The sequence below is a fragment of the Bison bison genome, unplaced genomic scaffold (assembly GCF_000754665.1).
Source record: "Bison bison bison isolate TAMUID 2011002044 unplaced genomic scaffold, Bison_UMD1.0 scf7180017864518, whole genome shotgun sequence".
Taxonomy (NCBI): domain Eukaryota; kingdom Metazoa; phylum Chordata; class Mammalia; order Artiodactyla; family Bovidae; genus Bison; species Bison bison.
In genome coordinates, this window is record NW_011495071.1 from 2,157,387 (window position 1) to 2,175,638 (window position 18,252).

Genomic DNA, 18,252 nt, shown 5'->3' on the forward strand with positions numbered 1-18,252 from the left:
CCTTTCTGAGAAGAACTGAAGTCTCAGTGTGAGAGGGAGATGTCAAAGCACCTGGTGGCTGGTGCGGGTGTCCAGGAGGATGCGGGCGGGGACAGGGTGTGTCCAAGATGGCTTCTTTGGCTCATGGACAGGAAGCTCCTCTCTCAGGGGGGATTATACTCGCCTTTCTAGCTCCACTGCTTGAATTCATACGAAATCTCCTTTCTCCCACATTCCTCCCTCCCTTTTCCCTTCTCCAGTTTATAAACTCCACCTCTCCCCTTGACTACCTCTGACAAAATGGCTGACAGAAAATTTCCCAGAACACCTTCAAATTAGCCACATGTTTCAAGTAGAAAGTAGAAGAAACTTTTGACTGACGAGGATAATTAGAGAGAGGGAGGTGCTATTCAAACAAAACTAGTCAAAGTGTGGTGCAAAATGTATGAGAATGTAAATTTTTTAGTTAAAATTATTTCCAACATTTAAGAGCACATTTGTCATCCTACATAAGTCATCTAAATGTGTAAACATAATGCTATACTTTCAGAACATGCAACGTGATATAAATTGCTTGAATAAGAAAGTGGCCAATAGTTTCACATCTGTTAACACATTATTGACTGGGGGATTTTTGCAGAAACCAACACCTATGGGGTTAATACATCTCTGGTCAACAGTGTGTTAAAATAATTCATTGTGGTTACCTTTCTCTTAGCTGAATCATCCTTTCTATGTCCCTAATATTAACACTGGACCCAGGCTGGGCTGAGGTGTAACAGCCTCTTCACCCTCCTCCCCGCCATCTCCCCTCGTCTAAAGCCAACACCCTCATGGCCCTTACACATCACGTGGAAATCAACACCTCACTGCAGACCCAGACCGGGCTGTGCACGGCTACGTGTCAGGCAGCATAGTAAGATCGTCACATGCGTTTTTTTTTCTTTTTGTCTTAAGATCACTTTAAGAGGAAGAAACGGAGGTTTGGTGAGTTTAGGTAATTTACCCAACCAGGACGCAATGGATGAGGAAGTGAATCCAGGCAGCTTGCCTTAGGCATGGATGCTCTTAATCTTAGTGTCCTCAAGATCTGCCCACCTTTCCTTTCCAGTGTGGACCAGTGTTGGCGGAGCGATTGGAGTCATATACACTGCGCTACAACGTCGGGAGGATCATTCACCATTGTCTGCCCAAAGCCCAGCTTTGTACCCAGCAGTAGGTAAACTGAAATAAATATTCATTGCATTACATTTCCAGCAATTGGACCTACCTTCTTTATAAAAACTCTGACAAATTTCTGCTTTGTAGATCATAATCTGTCCACATGCTAATCCTCCCCTGAATAGCACAAAAGTAAGTGGGCTAGGTAGAAGTCTGTTAGCTTTGGCACTGTTTTAGCCTGGGTTCTGCTGAAAGCAGGTAATCTGTTTTGATAAGTGGTCCAAGGAAACAAGAGTGGGAAACCGTGTCGAGAGAAACAGGGAGGAGGGACAGCTGATTCAAGGGTGAGTTCTCAAGTTGGGTCACCACTGTGGGTCATGGGTTTCATCCTACCAGGATGCTGGGGAGCTAATAGAATGTGCCCAGTATTGTCCACATGAAAGAACGGCATCTACCTACTGGCTCCATTGCTCCTTGGCCAGAGAGATGTTAATCACCTTCAGGTCCAGGCTCCACCTACAGGTACCCCAAGTCCGAGAAGCCTGGCAAGAAAGGGAGAGGTAGGGAAGAGGCCCGGCAGGTCACACCTATGGCAGGCAGGTGCTATAGCACTGGCTGGAAAAAGAACCAAGCTGGGAGGATGTGGGGTAAACACAGAAAGTGCCCAACACAGCCCCCGCCTGCACAGGAAGTCTGCAGGGAATGCAAGGATGCTGGGACTGAAGGGAGGGCAGAGGGCACCCAAGGTCCAACCCAGCCCTCCTCCAGAGATGTTTGGAAAGTGCATTTCCTCACTCTCAATCACCAAATTAGAGGTCTATTCAGATTAAAACCTTGCTTTTAAAATGCAAAGAACAGCGAGGGCCAACGTTAATTCCACTGGTCATTCAAACCAACTGCAAATGGCTTAATGATTGCCTAAAATCCCACAGAGGTAAGACAGAAACTGTGAGTTCAGATGGAAAATAAAGGCAAGGAAATAAAGACAGGCACTAGATGACTGCCACACCTGGTGAATGTGCAGCAGGGTGCTGTGTGGGCTGGCACGTCAGCCTCACCAGTGTCCAGCATATCTGAGCCTATTGGTGTGACCTGAAGCAGCAACATGGAACGCAGGACTCTACATGGGTATTAAGCCTGCTTTTCTTGAGCTCTCATATGAGATGAGAAGTATAAAAATATACTCATAAAAGATGCAGCAGATGACACATTCCTTTTAACTTAAGAAAAGTTTTAAAATTCTCAGCCTTGTTTACGACGAGAACTTTTTTGGTCCTTGAGAAGCATGGGGCTATTCATGTAATATGAAGCTTATAGGAAAAATGACCTCATGTTTTAGAAACTTGGTTGTTCAACGTGTAGGTGGGGTACAGGGCAGAGACGGGGCAGCAGGCTCCCTGACTGATGCTTATCAGAAAGTATTCTGCTAGAAGAGTTGTAATCACTAGGCCTATCAGTGAGGGAAACAACCGGTTCCCTTCACTAATAATAATAATAAACTCTAATAGGACATGGGTTTGATGTCAGGTTCTGTTCTGAGCCTTTTATATAAACTGAAGTGAAGCGAAATGAAGTGAAAGTCACTCAGTCGTGTCCGACTCTTTGTGACCCCATGGGCTATACAGTTCATGGAATTCTCCAGGCCAGAATACTGGAGTGGGTAGCCTTTCCCTTCTCTAGGGGCTCTTCCCAACCCAGGGATCGAACCCAGGTCTCCCTCATTGCAGGCAGATTCTTGACCAGCTGAGCCACCAGGGAAGCCCAAGAATCCTGGAGCGGGTAGACTATCCCTTCTCCAGGGAATCTTCCCCAAACCCAGGAATCAAACCAGGGTCTCCTGCATTGCAGGCAGATTCTTTGCCAGCTGAGCCATAAGAATTCAGAAATAGGTGATGAAATAGGCACCATCACTATCTGCATTTTACAGATGAGGAAACTGAGGCACAGAGCACAAAAGAACTTGTCCAAGGTCACCCAGCCAGTAACTGAATGGCAGAGCTGCGAATCAAATCCAGGCCACCTTTGAGCAAGCTCCAGGAGTTGGTGATGGACAGGGAAGACTGGCGTGCTGCAATCCATGGGGTCGCAAAGAGCTGGACACGACTGAGCAACTGAAGTGAACTGAACTGAGGTTCCAGGGACCAGCTCTTAAAGCATCCTGACCACAGATATACTTAGGGAGACCTGTGTGACTCCTTCATGTCTGGGAAAGTCCAGGACTAGGAGGCAAACACCCATGAGCCCACAAAGCTGCCAGGAACCTGGGATTGGGGTGGGACTAGGGGGCATTTTGGATTCTCATGCTTCTCCGACAGAAATTCAACAGAGAAACAAACACTGGGTTATGTTCACAGTGGAAAAGTAGAAATGTGGGACATGGGAAGACTCTTTTTGGTGGACGTGAGTGTAAGTTCTCTGTTGTTTGTTTTTTCTTAGGTGCCAGGTACTATTCATGTTTTACTGTTATTTAGTCCCTAAGTCGTGCCCTACTCCTTGCGACTCTATGGACTGTAGCCCACCAGGCTCCTCCATCCAAGGGATTTCCCAGGCAAGAATACTGGAGCAGATTGCTATTTTCTTCTCCAGGGGATCTTCCCAAACCAGGGATCAAACCTGTGTCTCCTGCATAAGCAAGCAAATTCTTTACCTCTGAGCCACCAGGGAAGCCCTACCTGCCAGAGCAGGAGATGCAGCTTCAATCCCTGGATCAAGAAGATCCCTTGGAGTAGGAAATGGCAATCCACTCCAGTGTTCTTGCCTAGAAAATTCCACAGACAGAGGAGCCTGGTAGGCTATAGTCCATGAGGTCACAAAGAGTCAGACACAACTGAGCAACTGAGCCTGCACACACATGTGTGTATACACACACACACGCACATATATTTGGCCATGCCATGTAGCATGCAGGCTCTTAGTTCCCTGATCGTGATCAAACCACTACCCGTTGCATTAGGAGTATGGGGTCTTAGCCACTGGACCGCCAGGAAAGCCCCATGAGTTTGTTTGTGTGCAAGTGTTTTCACTTCCCTCAGTGTACACAGCCACCTTGGTCCAGGTCACCAGCATCTCTCAGCTGGGAGACTACAGTACCTCCTCAGTGATGTCTCTGGTTTTCCTCTTGCTTCCTCCTATCCAGACTTTCCATCATAGACAACTTGATCTGTTAAAACATCAATGAAGGCATGTCACTCTTTTGCTTAAAATATTTTAGTGGCTTCCCATTGATCTCTCCATAAAAGCTGAGCCTCTTGCCATGGCCCCCAGGGACCTCGTATGATCAAGGTCCTGCCTTTATCTCCAACTTCCTCCGTCAATCCTTCCGCATTGCCCTTGACCATCACTGGGCCTATTTCAGGCCAGCCCTTTGCCTACCTTGAGGCTTTTCCACAAGCTGCCTCCATTAGCCAGAGCATTCTTCCCAGCACTCAGCCTGGCTGGCTCGCTCTCACTCTTGTTTTGTTCTGCTTTAGCCCCAGGTGCAGATCTGAGTCAATCACGCTCTTAAATTCATAGCATGTCATCATGACTCTACCATTTAAGACTCTTTCCTGAAGCCATTACAGAAGATTTTCCTCCCCTCCTCTCATCCTCACTCTCAATCCCCTCTCCCCATAGAGAGGACTGACGGGCTCTGATTCATCCCAGTTACATATGTTGTGATGTTTCCAGTGTGTGTTTTCAGGGTACGTTGTTCTTTGAATCTCCTTCTTTTCTCTGACATTTTTATTCAACATTAAGACATTTAGAGCTATCTACATTCCTGTTCATCCTGTCCATTGCTTCTTAGTGTTCTATTAATACAATAATCAATAGCAATCATTCACCCTAGTGATGGATCCCTCCAACTCCCTCTTATCAAAAGCATTATCATGACGAACACCCTAGAATGCATTTTCTTATGGACGTGAGCAAGAATATGTTCGACATGTATATGCAGTAGTGAGATCTCTGGATCCCACGCATACACAGATTGTATTCTGGTAAATACTGCTGGCAAGCTTTCCAGAATGGCAGCATCATGATGTACCCTGTCTCTGAGACTCTTTCCCTAGACTTCATTCTACATACCCTTCTATGTCTCAACTGTTTGTTTCCTTCATAAAAATATGTTACTTGCATTTGCTTTATTTTTCTGTGTGTATATTGACTGTTTGTCTCTCTCTAGAATGTAAACTTCTTGAGGCCAGGGGTGGTGCCTGTTTTATTCTCCACCATAATCTCAGAAACCTAGAACAGTACCTGGTACCTCATACATATTCCATAAACATCTGTTGATTAAATTAATAAATAATCAAACACGACTGTGCTAAGGGCTCCTTAAACTCATGAAAGATTTTCAAAGTCAGAGGAATAACATCTTGGGAAGACAAAAGTCTCCAGCAATCTCTACATAAACAACAAAGCTGGGCCAAAGGGGTTTAAAAGCTATGCAAAGACCTAAAACTGGGGGACATATTCCAGGCTCACCTATAGAACTAAGAAAGCTCTTTCTCCACCCTGACCTCGCCACTACTCACATTTCTGTCTATGAAGCTGTCCTTTTCTCATCCCATGACAGCAGCGATACCCTCCACTATGCATTAACTCCATCCCTGCTTCCCATTTCCTTAGCCTTGGACTCGTTCTCCAAACTCACCTAAGGATGGATGTTTCCCCCTTGACCGAGGTCTGCCCACTGCAGGAATAGTTTTCTTATGCAGGGAACCTGGATCGTGTAGGGCTTTTAGCAGTAACTGTGCAGAAGAGCATCTAATTAGATATTCATGTCATTTTTTTAAAGGTCACCAAACCTGTCCAAATCATTGCCGCTTCCAAGGCTCATTTCTGAAGCCTCATCTTAATGGCCTGACATCGCTGAGGTCACATCCCTCCATGTTCTAGTGTTCCCTTTGCTGCTTCCAACCTCTGGTTCCATTAGTTAATTTAAAGCCTCCACCTTTTCTCCAGACTACCATCTGGAAGCTGTGCCTGCTGCAGCTGCCCTGTATAAAATCCCTGAGTGGGCCCAGGTTGCTGTGTCCACACCCTCAAGTTCATTTCTTTAGCAGAAGAACAACTAAGCCGACATGAAACAAGTAGGCTTTTGCTGATTTCTGGGACAGCTGCCTCACTTTGAATGAATTATATTTAAATAACTTCGGTTTTAGGAGGATCAAATGAAGAATGTTTTTTAAATGGATTCAACATCAAGTTCTTTTTGCTTGAAGATTTACTGGTGGTTCATCAGTCAGCCAATAAGCTCTGGCCTAGATTTGAGTTTTCTTTCCAAATGATTCTGAGAGCCTCGCTCGATTATGGGAGAAAGGAGCCCATTTGGTTTTATACCTTCTGCTGCCATAATAGAGCTGGTTGTTAATGAATTTCAAATAGCAGTTACAAAAGGAAACACATATTTATCCCAAGTTTTTCTGTTTCTAAGCATTTTTTTTTTCATTCACCAGGAGAAACCCAAACTTCTTTTTCAAACCCTAAAGCATCATTTAGATTGCCATAAAAAAAATAGTGCTCCCTGGAAATGATTTTTCTTCTGATCTCTTTCATATATATTTACAGAGGTTACTAGATCTGTGGCGTTGGTTCCTGAAAACTGAAAACCTGGCACAAGAAAATGTTTTAACAATCTTACCCTAGCTGTGTTCAGACATTGCTCTCCTCAAAAAAGAACGTCACTGCTTTGTTCCAGTTTCAGAATGCCAGTGAATAAAAATAAAGATGAAATGGCTAGAACGAACTGTGTGTGTGATATGTGCAACATGCTAAGCTCGTATCATCTCACTTAATAGTCTAAACTTCCCTGGGAGACTCAAGTGAAGCTTGAAGACCTTATGCAACTCACTCAAGTTCCCATGGCTGGTAAGTGGAAGACCCTGGGTGTGAGATGAAATCTGATTCCACAGCTGGTTCTCATAAAGTACCACAATAACCCTCTTTCCTAAAGTGCTATCAGAAGGTCCTCAGCATCCTTTGTAAGCCCTGACAAATTAGAACAGGTTTCCTTCATATCTATCACTGTCCATAATTTTTTTAAGGAACAGGGTCTTTGTTGCTATCAACAATTCTTCCTGAGACATGGGAAATGTCAATCACAGCTGAAAAAAACTAAAAACCAATGTGTTGTTCTTTGCTTTTAATGCATGAAAAGAAATTTTTTCAAACTCCTAGAGAACCCGTCAGTGGCCTCAAGATGTATAAAGAGTTAATAATATTGAGTCATACAGAAGTAATCAGTTTCATATGATATGGCATTCAGGGATGAATCTACTAGATTAAATAATCCCCCATGTAGAAGGCACATTGAAGGAAATAATTGCTTACCAATTGGCAAGGAAAGGGAAAATAAAAATAAAATGTCTATTCCCATTGCTGCTGTGATCCAAAAACATGGCTAATTTGTCCTCAACTTCATTATGCATAGAAGGGAGAAACACAGAGAGGCAGAAAATTGGGGGATCTGAGGTCACACAAGCTAACTTCACCATAGTTAAGTCATGTCTTTCATCCATTTAAAACTATTGCCCAACCATCTACTGTGTAATTGGCACAGGTCAACACCCTGAGTATCAGTTGGCTAACAGCACTGAAATTATCCCTGCCCTGAAGACCTTATGACTCCTCCCAGTGCAATTTCATTAAAAACTCAGGGATACAGATGTGAAATTCTATTCCTTTACAACATAACTTAGTTCTCAAGCACCCGTATCCTTTTGGTAGCAGGAAACAAACTTGCTGATTCAAGGTAATAGTCACTTCTTTTTCTGGATTAAAACATTGTCTCGTTTAAGTGAAGAATTGGTTCATGTTCTCCTCCCTCCTCTCCCTCATCTTTGGGGAGTAATTTAAGTTCAAGAGGACTCCGGGGTGAAATGGAGTCTCATTCACAATTGTCCACACTGGCCATTGTCTACACTGGCCTTCACGGGGTTGAACTTCACCTTCTTTCACCCTCATTCTCAGGTTCTGGGCATCACTCTTGAGGTCCATGCTTTCACAATGACTGTCGGGCTACTTTGAGTGAGCTCCCCTTATCTTAGCAATCTGCCTCCCACGATTAATCTAAGAACTCATTTTTGTCTGCTTTTCTCATTTTTTTTCTGAGCATAATAATACCTCCCAAAGTTTCCCCCAGTCCCATCTGCTTATATCTCAGCCACCATTGCTCCCCTTCTGTGATGCTTTGGACAAGGCTTTCTATTTCCTTGGCTGGTTCCTAGGAAAGCCAGGCATAGGTCTCCTCTGCTCTGAGATCCCAACACACTGACTGAGACACGGATCATTTACTCCTGGAGGGAGGCGGGAGGTGGGTAGAGGTTGTGCAGAAACCCCTTTTGTTTGGATTTCCTCTCCCACCGCCTCAGGCACCTTCTCTTTTGTTGCTGTTGTTCAGTTGCTCAGCCGTGTACTTAACTCTTTGCAACTCCGTGGACTGCAGCACGCCAGGCTTCCCTGGCTTCACTATCTCCCGGAGCTTGCTCAAACTCATGTCCATTGAATTGTGATGCCATCCAACAGTCTCATCCTCTGTCATCCCCTTCTCCTCCTGCCTTTGGTCATTCCCAGCAGCAGGGCCTTTTCCAATAAGTCAGCTCTTCACATCAGGTGGGTCAAACTTTAAATCTCCTCTTGAGCAGTAAGGAAAACCAGGTTTTAAATAATCAAGAATTCTTTCAAAAACATTGTTTGTGGTTTAAACTGTTTTTTAATGATTTTTTTTTATTGTGGTAAAACTCACATAATATAAAACAAACTGTTTTAATTGTATGTGTGCAGTTCAGTGGCACTAAGTATATTCACATTTGTCATGCAGCTCTCACCATCATCCATCTCCCAAATTTTTCACCTTCCTAAACTGTAACTCTGTCCCCATTAAACTCTAACTCCCTATCCCCTCTTCGCACCCCAACTCCAGCTCCTAGCATCCACCAATGTACTTTTTGACTCTATGAATTTGACTAGTCTAGGCATCTCATATAAGTGGAATCAAACAGTATTTGTCTATACCTACTGTACACTGGGACTGACACATACACACTGCTAGGTATAAAATGGGCTTCCCTGGTGGCTCAGCAGTGAAGACTCTGCCTGCAATGCAGGAGATGTGGGTTCAATCCCTAGGTCAGGAGAAAGAATTGGCAATCCACTCTAATATTCTTGCCTAGGAAATCCCATGGACAGAGGCACCTGGTGGGCCATAATCTATGGGTAAACAACAATAATTTTTCAACTACACAACAATGATGTATAAAGTAGATAACTAAAGAAAACCTACTGTACAGCACGGGGGAGAAAAGAAAGTACAATATGTTTGTAGGACATGTTTTAGTGTTAGTCGCTCAGCCATGTTTGACTGTGCAAACCCATGGACTGAAGCCCACCAATCTCCTCTGTCCATGGGATTCTCCATGCAAGGATATCAGAGTGGGTTGCCATTCCCTTCTCCAGGGGATCTTCCCAACCAAGGGATCAAACCTGGGTCTCCTGCATTGCAGGCAGATTCTTTATCATCTGAGCCACTAGGACATGTTTTAAGTTAATCTTAAAAATGTATTCCAGTATACAACAGTGGTGTAAATTTTTAATGCTACTTTCTTTCTTTTTTTTTTTAATTGGAGGATAATTGCTTTACAATAGTGTGTGGCCTCTGCAATACATCAACAAGAATCAGCTACAGGTATCCATAGGTCCCCTCCCTCATGAACCCCCCTCCAAGCTTCCACCCCATCCCACCCTCTAGGTTGTCACAGATCACTGGGTTGAGCTCTCTGTGTCACAGAGCAAATTCCCATTGCTACTTTACATATGGTAATGTATATGTGTCCACTCTATTCTCTCAATTCGTGCTGCCCTCTCCTTCCCCCATTGTCTCCACAATATGTTCTCTATGTCTATGACTCATAGATTCATCAGTACCATCTTTCTAGATTCCATATGCATGCATTAATATACAACATTTGTCCTTCTCTTTCTGACTTATTTCACTCTGTACAATAGGCTCTAGGTTCATCCACCTCATTATGACTGACTCAAATGCATTCATTTTTATAGTTGAGTGATATTCCATTGTATATATGTACCACAGTTTCTGTATTCATTCATCTGCCAATGGACATCTAGGTTGCTTCCATGTTCTAGTTATTGTAAAATGTGCTGCCACGAACATTGGGATACATGTGTCTCTTTCAATTATGATTTTCTCAGGGTATATCCCCCATAGTGGAATTGTTGGGTCATATGGTAGTTCTCAGAGAAGGCAATGGCACCCCACTCCAGTACTTTTGCCTGGAAAATCCCAGGGATGGAGGAGCCTGGTAGGTGCAGTCCATGAGGTCGCTAAGAGTCAGACACAACTGAGCGACTTCACGTTCACTTTTCACTTTCATGCAATGGAGAAGGCAATGGCAACCCACTCCAGTGTTCTTGCCTGGAGAATCCCAGGGACAGGGGAGCGTGGTGGGCTGCTGTCTATGGGGTCGCACAGAGTGGGACACGACTGAAGCGACTTAGCAGCATGGTAGTTCTATTCCTAGTTTTTTAAGGAATCTCTATACTGCTCTCCATACTAGCTGTATCAATTTACATTCCCTCCAACAGTGCAAGAGGGTTCCATTTTCTCCATGTCCTCTCCTGCATTTATTGTTTGTAGATTTTTAAATGATAGCCATTGTGACCAGAGTGACATGATATCTCACTGTAGTTTTGATTTGTATTTATCTAATAATGAGTGATGTTGAGCATCTTATCATGCATTTGTTGGTCATCTGTATATCTTCTTTGGAAAAACATAAGTTTAGGTCTTCCACCCATTTTTTGAATAGGTTGTTTGATTTTCTTTTTTTCTTTTCTTTTTTAATTTATTTATCTTTGAATTGAAGGATAACTGCTTTACAGAATTCTGTTGTTTTCTGTCACACCTCAACATGAATCAGTCATAGGTATACATATATCTCCTCTTGAACCTCCCTCCCACCTCCCTCTCTATCCCACCCCTCTAGGTTGATACAGAGCTCCTGTTTGAGTTTCCTGAGACATACAGCATTTTATCATGTGTTTGTTGGTCATTTGCATATCTTCTTTGGAAAAATATACGTTTAGGTCTTCCATCCATTTTTTGAATGGCTTGTTTGATTTTCTGGTATTGAGTTGCATGAGCTGCTTGTATATTTGGAAATTTATCCTTTGTCAATTGTTTCATTTGCAAGTCTTTTCTCCCATTTTGAGGGTTGCTTTTTCATCTTGTTTATTGTTTCCTTTGCTGTGCAAAAGCTTTTAAGTTTAATTAAGTCCCATTTGTTTACTTTTGTTTTTATTTCCATTACTCTAGGAGGCAGTCAAAGATGATCTTGATGTGATGTATGTCAAACAGTGTATTGCCCACATTTTCCTCTAAGAGCTTTATGGTTTCTGGCTTTACATTTAAATCTTTAATCCATTTTGAGTTTATTTTTGTGTATGGTGCTGGAAAGTGTTCTAGTTTCATTCTTTTACATATATCTGTCCAGTTTTCCCAGCACTACTTATTGAACAGGCTACCTTTTCTCCATTGTATATCCTTGCCTCCTTTGTCAAAGATAAAATTATTTGCATCTTTTATATGAAGATTGATTCCTCCAACTCCATTCTTATATTCCTCCAGCTCCATTCCAACCTTATCTGAAAGTTGATTCCTCAAGCTCCGTTCTTCTTTTTCAAGATTTCCTTGGTTGTTTGGAGTCTTTTGTGTTTCCATACACATTATGAAATTTTTTGTTCTATTTCTGTGAAAAATACCATTGGTAGCTTGATAGGGATTGCACTGAGTCTGTGGATTACTTTGGATAGTGTAGTCATTTTCACAATATTGATTCTTCCAATTCAAGAACACGGTCTAGCTCTCTGTCTGTTTGTGTCATTTTGACTTCTTTCATCAGTGTCTTATAGATTTTTGCACACAGGTCTTTGTCTCTTTAGGTAGGTTTGTGTGCATGTGCCCAGTCACTTCAGTTGTGTCTGACTTTTAGCAACTCCATGGAATGTAACCCACCAGGCTACTCTCCCCATGGGATTCTCCAGGAAAGAACACGAGTGGGTTGCCATGCCCTTCTCCAGGGAATCTTCCTGACCCAGGGATCGAACCCACATCTCTTATGACTCATGCATTAGCCAACAGATTCTTGACCACTAGCGCCACCTGGGAAGCCCAGGTAGGTTTACCCCTAGGTATTATATTCTTTTTGTTGCAATGGTGAATGGGAGTGTTTCCTTAACTTCTGTCTCTGATTTTTCATCATGCGTGTATAGGAGTGCAAGGGATTTCTCTGTGTGTGATTTCTTAATTTTCTATCCTGCAGTGTTACTGTATTCATTGATTAGCTCTAGTAATTTTCTGGTTGAATTTCTAGGATTTTCTATGTATAGTATAATGTCATCTACAAACAGTGAGAGTTTTACTTCTTTTCCAATCAGGATTCCTTTTATTTCTTTTCCTTCTCTGATTGCTGTGACTAGGACTTTGAAAACTATGTAGAAAAACAGTGGTGGGAATGTGCACCCTTGTCTTGTTCCTGATCTTAGAGGAAATACTTTCTGTTTTTCACCATTGAGAATAATGTTCGATGCGGGTTTATTGTATATGGCCTTTATTATGTTGAGATAGGTTCCTTCTGTGTCTACTTTCTGGACAGTTTTCGTCATAAATCAGTATTGAGTTGTGTTGAAAGTTTCTTCGGCATCTGTTGAGATCATATGGTTTTTATCTTTCAGTTTGTTGATACAATGTATCACATTGATTGATTTGCCTATACTGAAGAACCCTTGCATTCATGGGATAAATCCTACTTGATCATGGTGTATGATCCTTTTAATGTGTTGCTGGATTCTGTTTGCTAGAAATTTGCATCAGTGTTATTTCCTTGTAACTTTCTTTTTTTTATGGCATCTTTGTCTGATTTGGGGGAATTTTCCTTCCTATGCAGTTTTATGGAAAAGTTTGAGCATAATAGGTGTTAGCTCTTCTCTAAAGTTTTGGTAGAATTCACCTGTGAGGCCATCTGGCCCTGGGCTTTTGTTGGAAGATTTTTGATTACCATTTCAGTTTTGGTGCTTGAAATTGGTCTATTCGTGTTTTCTATTTCTTCCTGGTTCCGTTTTGGAAGGTAGTACTTTTCTAAGAACTTGTTCATTTCTTCCATGTTGTTCATTTTTTTGGCAATAGTTGCTCATCGTAGTCTCTTATGATCCTTTGTATTTCTGTATTGTCTGTTGTGACTTCTCCTTTTTCATTTCTTATTTTATTGATTTGAGTCTTCTCCCTTTTCTCCTTGGTGAGTCTGGTTAGTGGTTTGTCAGTTTGGTTTATCTTCTCAGAGAATCAGCTTTTAGTTTCATTAATCTATGGTATTGTCGCCTTTGTTTTCATTTATTTCTGCTCTGATCATCATGATTTTTTTCCTTTTACTAACTTTGTGGAGTTTTTGTTCTTTTCCTCTAGTTGCTTTAGATGTAAGGTTAGGTTGTTTATTTGATGTTTTCTCTTTTCTTGAGGTGAGCTTATATTGCTATGAACTTCCCTCTTAGAACTGCTTTTGCTGCCTCCATTAGGTTTTGGGTGGTTGTATTTTCATTGTCATTTGTCTCTAGGTATTTATAGACAACCAAAAGCTAAGAGAATTCAGCACCACCAAACCAGCCTTATAACAAATGCTAAAGGAAATTCTCTAGCAGGAAACATAAGAGAAAAAAAAAAAGACCCACAGAACCAAACTTTAAACTATTAAGAAAATAGCAACAGGAACATATATGTCAATAACTACCTTAAATGTAAATTGATTAAACGCCACAACCAAAAGACACAGATTGGCTGAATGGATACAGAAATATCTGTGTATATGCTGCTTACAAGAGACTCACTTCAGACCTAAGGACACATAGAGACTGAAAATCAAGGGATGAAAAAGATATTAGATGCAAATGGGAATCAAAAAAAAGTAGGAGTAGCAATCCTCACATCAGACAAAATAGACTTTAAAAACTGTTACAAGAAGGATGTTACATAATGATCATATGATCACAGAAGGAAGGAGATTACATATCAATCAAGGGGTCAATCCAAGAAGAAGATATAACAGTTATAAATACTTATGCACCCAACATAGGAACACCTCAATACATAAGGCAAATGCTAACAACCATAAAAGGGGAAATCCACAATAACACAATAACAGTAGGAGACTTTAAGATCCCACTTACAACAATGGGCAGATCATCAGGACGGAAAGTTAATAAGGAAACACAAGCCTTAAATCACACACACATTAGACTAGATGGACCTAACTGATATCTTTGGGACATTCCATCCCAAAACAGCAGAATATACTTTTTCCTCAAGTGTGTGTGAAACATTCTCCAGGATAGATCACATCTTGGCTCACAAATCAAGTCTCCATAAATTTAAGAAAACAGAAATCATATCCAGCATCTTTTTTTATTGTAATACTGTGAGACTAGATATCAACCACAGGGGGGAAAATACTGTTAAAAAACACAAACATATGGAGGCTAAACAACACACTTCTAAATAACCAACAGGTCGCTGAAGACATTAAAAAGAAAATTAAAAAATAACCTAGAAACAAATGACAATACTACTTTCTTTAGGACTTAACTTTTTGATTCTCAGTATCCTTTTCTTAAATTGAATTTTGCAAAACTAATAAAGATCTCTTCTCGAAAGACACTGTTAGAATAAAACACAAGTCACAGAGTGGGAGAAGACACTCGCAGTACATGTATCTAACCAGGGACTTGACTTTAGAATGATTTTTTAAAACTCTTATAACTTTGATAATACAAACAATCCAATTTTGTTAAATGGCCAAAAGACTTCAACAGTATCTTCATAAAGAAGGTTCTATGCATAGCTAAAAAGCACATGAAAAGATGCTGAATACCAGAGAAATACAGATTAAAATCACTGTGAGGTACCACTTCATATCCATGAGAATGGCTAAATTCTAAAGTACTGACAAAAATGTGGGTTACTTAGAACTTTCACACATGATGGTTAGGATGTAAAATGATCCAACTACATTAGAAAACATTTTAGCAATTTCTTATAAAACGAAATATACGTATATTCTATGGCCCATAAATTGCTAGGTATTAACCGAAGAGAAATATATGTCCGCAAAATCTTTGTACAAGAATGTTCATAACACAGCTTTATTCAAATAGCTAAAAACTGGCCAGTTCATGTAGCCATCAACAGAGGAATGGGTAAACTAACCATAATATACCCACACCACGGAATACTGCATAACAGATAAAAAGAACAAACTGCTTCTATATGCAACAACGTGAACAATGTTCGGACATTATGTTGAATGCAATTAGCCAGACACAAAGTATAATTCCATCTAGAACAGTTCTAGTATAGACATACCATACTACTGTGATAGAAATCTGAACAGTGGTTGCTTTGCTTGGAAAGAGTGGGTAGAATCTTGACTAGAAAAGGACATCTTGGTTAGTGAAGGAAATATTTTCTATCTTAAGTGTAGTATAGTTACCCAGGTATGTACATTTCTCAAAACAAAATATGTACATTTTGCTGAATGTAAATCCTGTGTCAATTTAAACAAAGACAAAAAACACCTTTTCTTTTTTTCTCAAAGCTCAGATATTACAACTCAAAGCTTTGCCTTTCAAAGTTACTGATTTTTCCTCTAATTTTTAAAATAAAACATTCAGAAAATCAGCTGATATTTTTTTTGTTCAAAAAATGCCCTCTCCTAAAGGGTGGTTGGTATGAAAAACCATTACTAGAGAAAGCATAGTCAGGCTAGAGTAATTATTCATGACAGCAAGGAGGTGGTGGGAGGTTAGCATGTCACTGACATGGCCAAAGTGCTAAGATATTATCTGCTTATGGCCTAGTGAGAGAGACAGATCATAAACAAGCAAATAAGGAAGTAATGCATAATTACAACTTCTGCTAAGTGCTATGACTAAGTAAATATGGTGCAATGATGAAGAATAATTTGGGGTCTTCACTGGTGGTCCAGTGGCTAAGACTCCATGCTCCCAGTGCAGGGTACCCAAGTTCATTCCCTGGTCAGGGACTAGACCCTGCATCCCACAACTAAGAAGATCCCACATGCCACAACTAAGACCGAGCTCAGCCAAATAAATATTCATATTCAAAAAGAATAATTTTGGAGGAAAGACTACTTAAACAGAAGTACTTCTCTGATGATGTGGTATTGCATCTGAAAATGAAAAATCTCACCATGTGAGCACGGAGCAGTGTCCCAGGTACAGGAAATACCACATAAAGTACCCCAAAATAGGAGAGTTAACAGGCAAAAAACCTAAAGGGGCAAGTGTCACCAGCATGTGTTGATCAAGAAGTAGAACAGATGTGTTAGGAAACAAACACCATGCAGATGTTTCATTGTGGTTCATGAGAGCATTTAGATGTTATTCTAAATGCAATAAGCAATTATTCAGAATTTAAGCAAGGGAGTGACATGTTCTAATTTATATACTTTAAAAGCTGGTTTATTGAGGTATGATTGATGTACAATTAACTAAATACATTTTAACTATGAAATTTGATGTTTTGACATATATAAATTATCTTGAAATCACCAAGATAATTAAGATACTGAAAATTCACAACATTCCCTCCTTTTCCCCTCAGTCGCTACCTATGGACCCAGGCAACCACTGATCTACTTTCTGTGGCTACTAATCAGTTGCATTTTCTAGAATTTGATACAAAAGTAATCATACGTAATGTTCTCGTTTTATCTGACTTCTTTCATTCAGTTTAACTACTTTGGGTTTAATTCATGTTGTTGACTATATTAACAGATTATTCTTTTACACTGCTGAGCAGTGTTCCCTTATATGGATATACCACTATTTCTGTCCATTCACCTGCTGATGGATACTTGAAATGTTTCTAGTTTGGGGCTCTTACAGACACAACCACTATGACCATTTGTGTGCCCATCTTGGTAAGGGCATATGCTTTTATTTTTCTTTGGTAAACACCTAGGGGTAAAATAGCCAGATCATATGGTAGGCATACGCTTTACATATTAAGAAGCTGGAAAACATTTTTCAAAATGATTATACAACATCACATCTCCGTAAGCGCCAAAGGAGAGTTCCAGTTAGTTCATGTCCTTACCAAAACTTGACATATCTTTTCAATTTTAGATATGCTGATACCATTCAGTGATATCTTATTGTGGTTTAATTTTTCATTTTCCTAATGGCTCATGAGGTCAATCACCTTTTCATGTTTTTATTTGCTATCTGTATATTCTGTTTGACACTGTGCCTTTTTAAAATCTTTTTTAGGGAGGTAAGGAGTGGTTTTCTCATTATTGAGTTTTGCGAGTTCTTTATATATTCTGGGTGCAAGTTGTTCATGAGATATTTGAATTGCAGATTTTTAAACTTAGTTTTCATTTTTTTAACCATGTTTTGGAAGACAATATATTCCTAGTTGATGAAGTCCAGTGTATCAATTTGTCCCTTTATGGATCATCTTTTTGGTATCTGAGAAGTTTTTGCCTAACAGGGCACACAGATTTTCCCCTTGTGTTTCTTCTAGAAATTGTTTATTAATTCAGGGTTGACTTTTAGTCTATTATTCATTTTGAGTTCATTTTCTATAAAGTGTCAGATATGAATCAAGTTCTCTTTTTATTTGTTATGAATAGCCGTTTGTGGCAGTACCATTTCCTAAGACTGTCCTTTTCTGCTGAATTGCCTTTGTACTTTCGTGAAAAGTCAGCCAGCCACACATGCGTGGGTCAGTTTCTGGGCCCTCTATTCTGTTCCCTTGATCTGTCTAACTTTCCACCAAAACTATACTGTCTTAATTCCTGTAGCTCTATAGTAAGAGAAATGTAAGTCCTTAATCCTTTTTGTTATTGTTGTTCAGTCGCTCAGTCACATCTGACTCTTTGCAACCCCATGAACTGCAGCACACCAGGCTGCCCTGTCCCTCAGTATTTCCCAGAGTTTGTTCAAACTCATGTCCATTGAGTCAATGATGCCATCCAACCACCTCATCCTTGGCTACTCCCTTCTCTTCATGCCCTCAGTCTTTCCCAGCATCAGGAT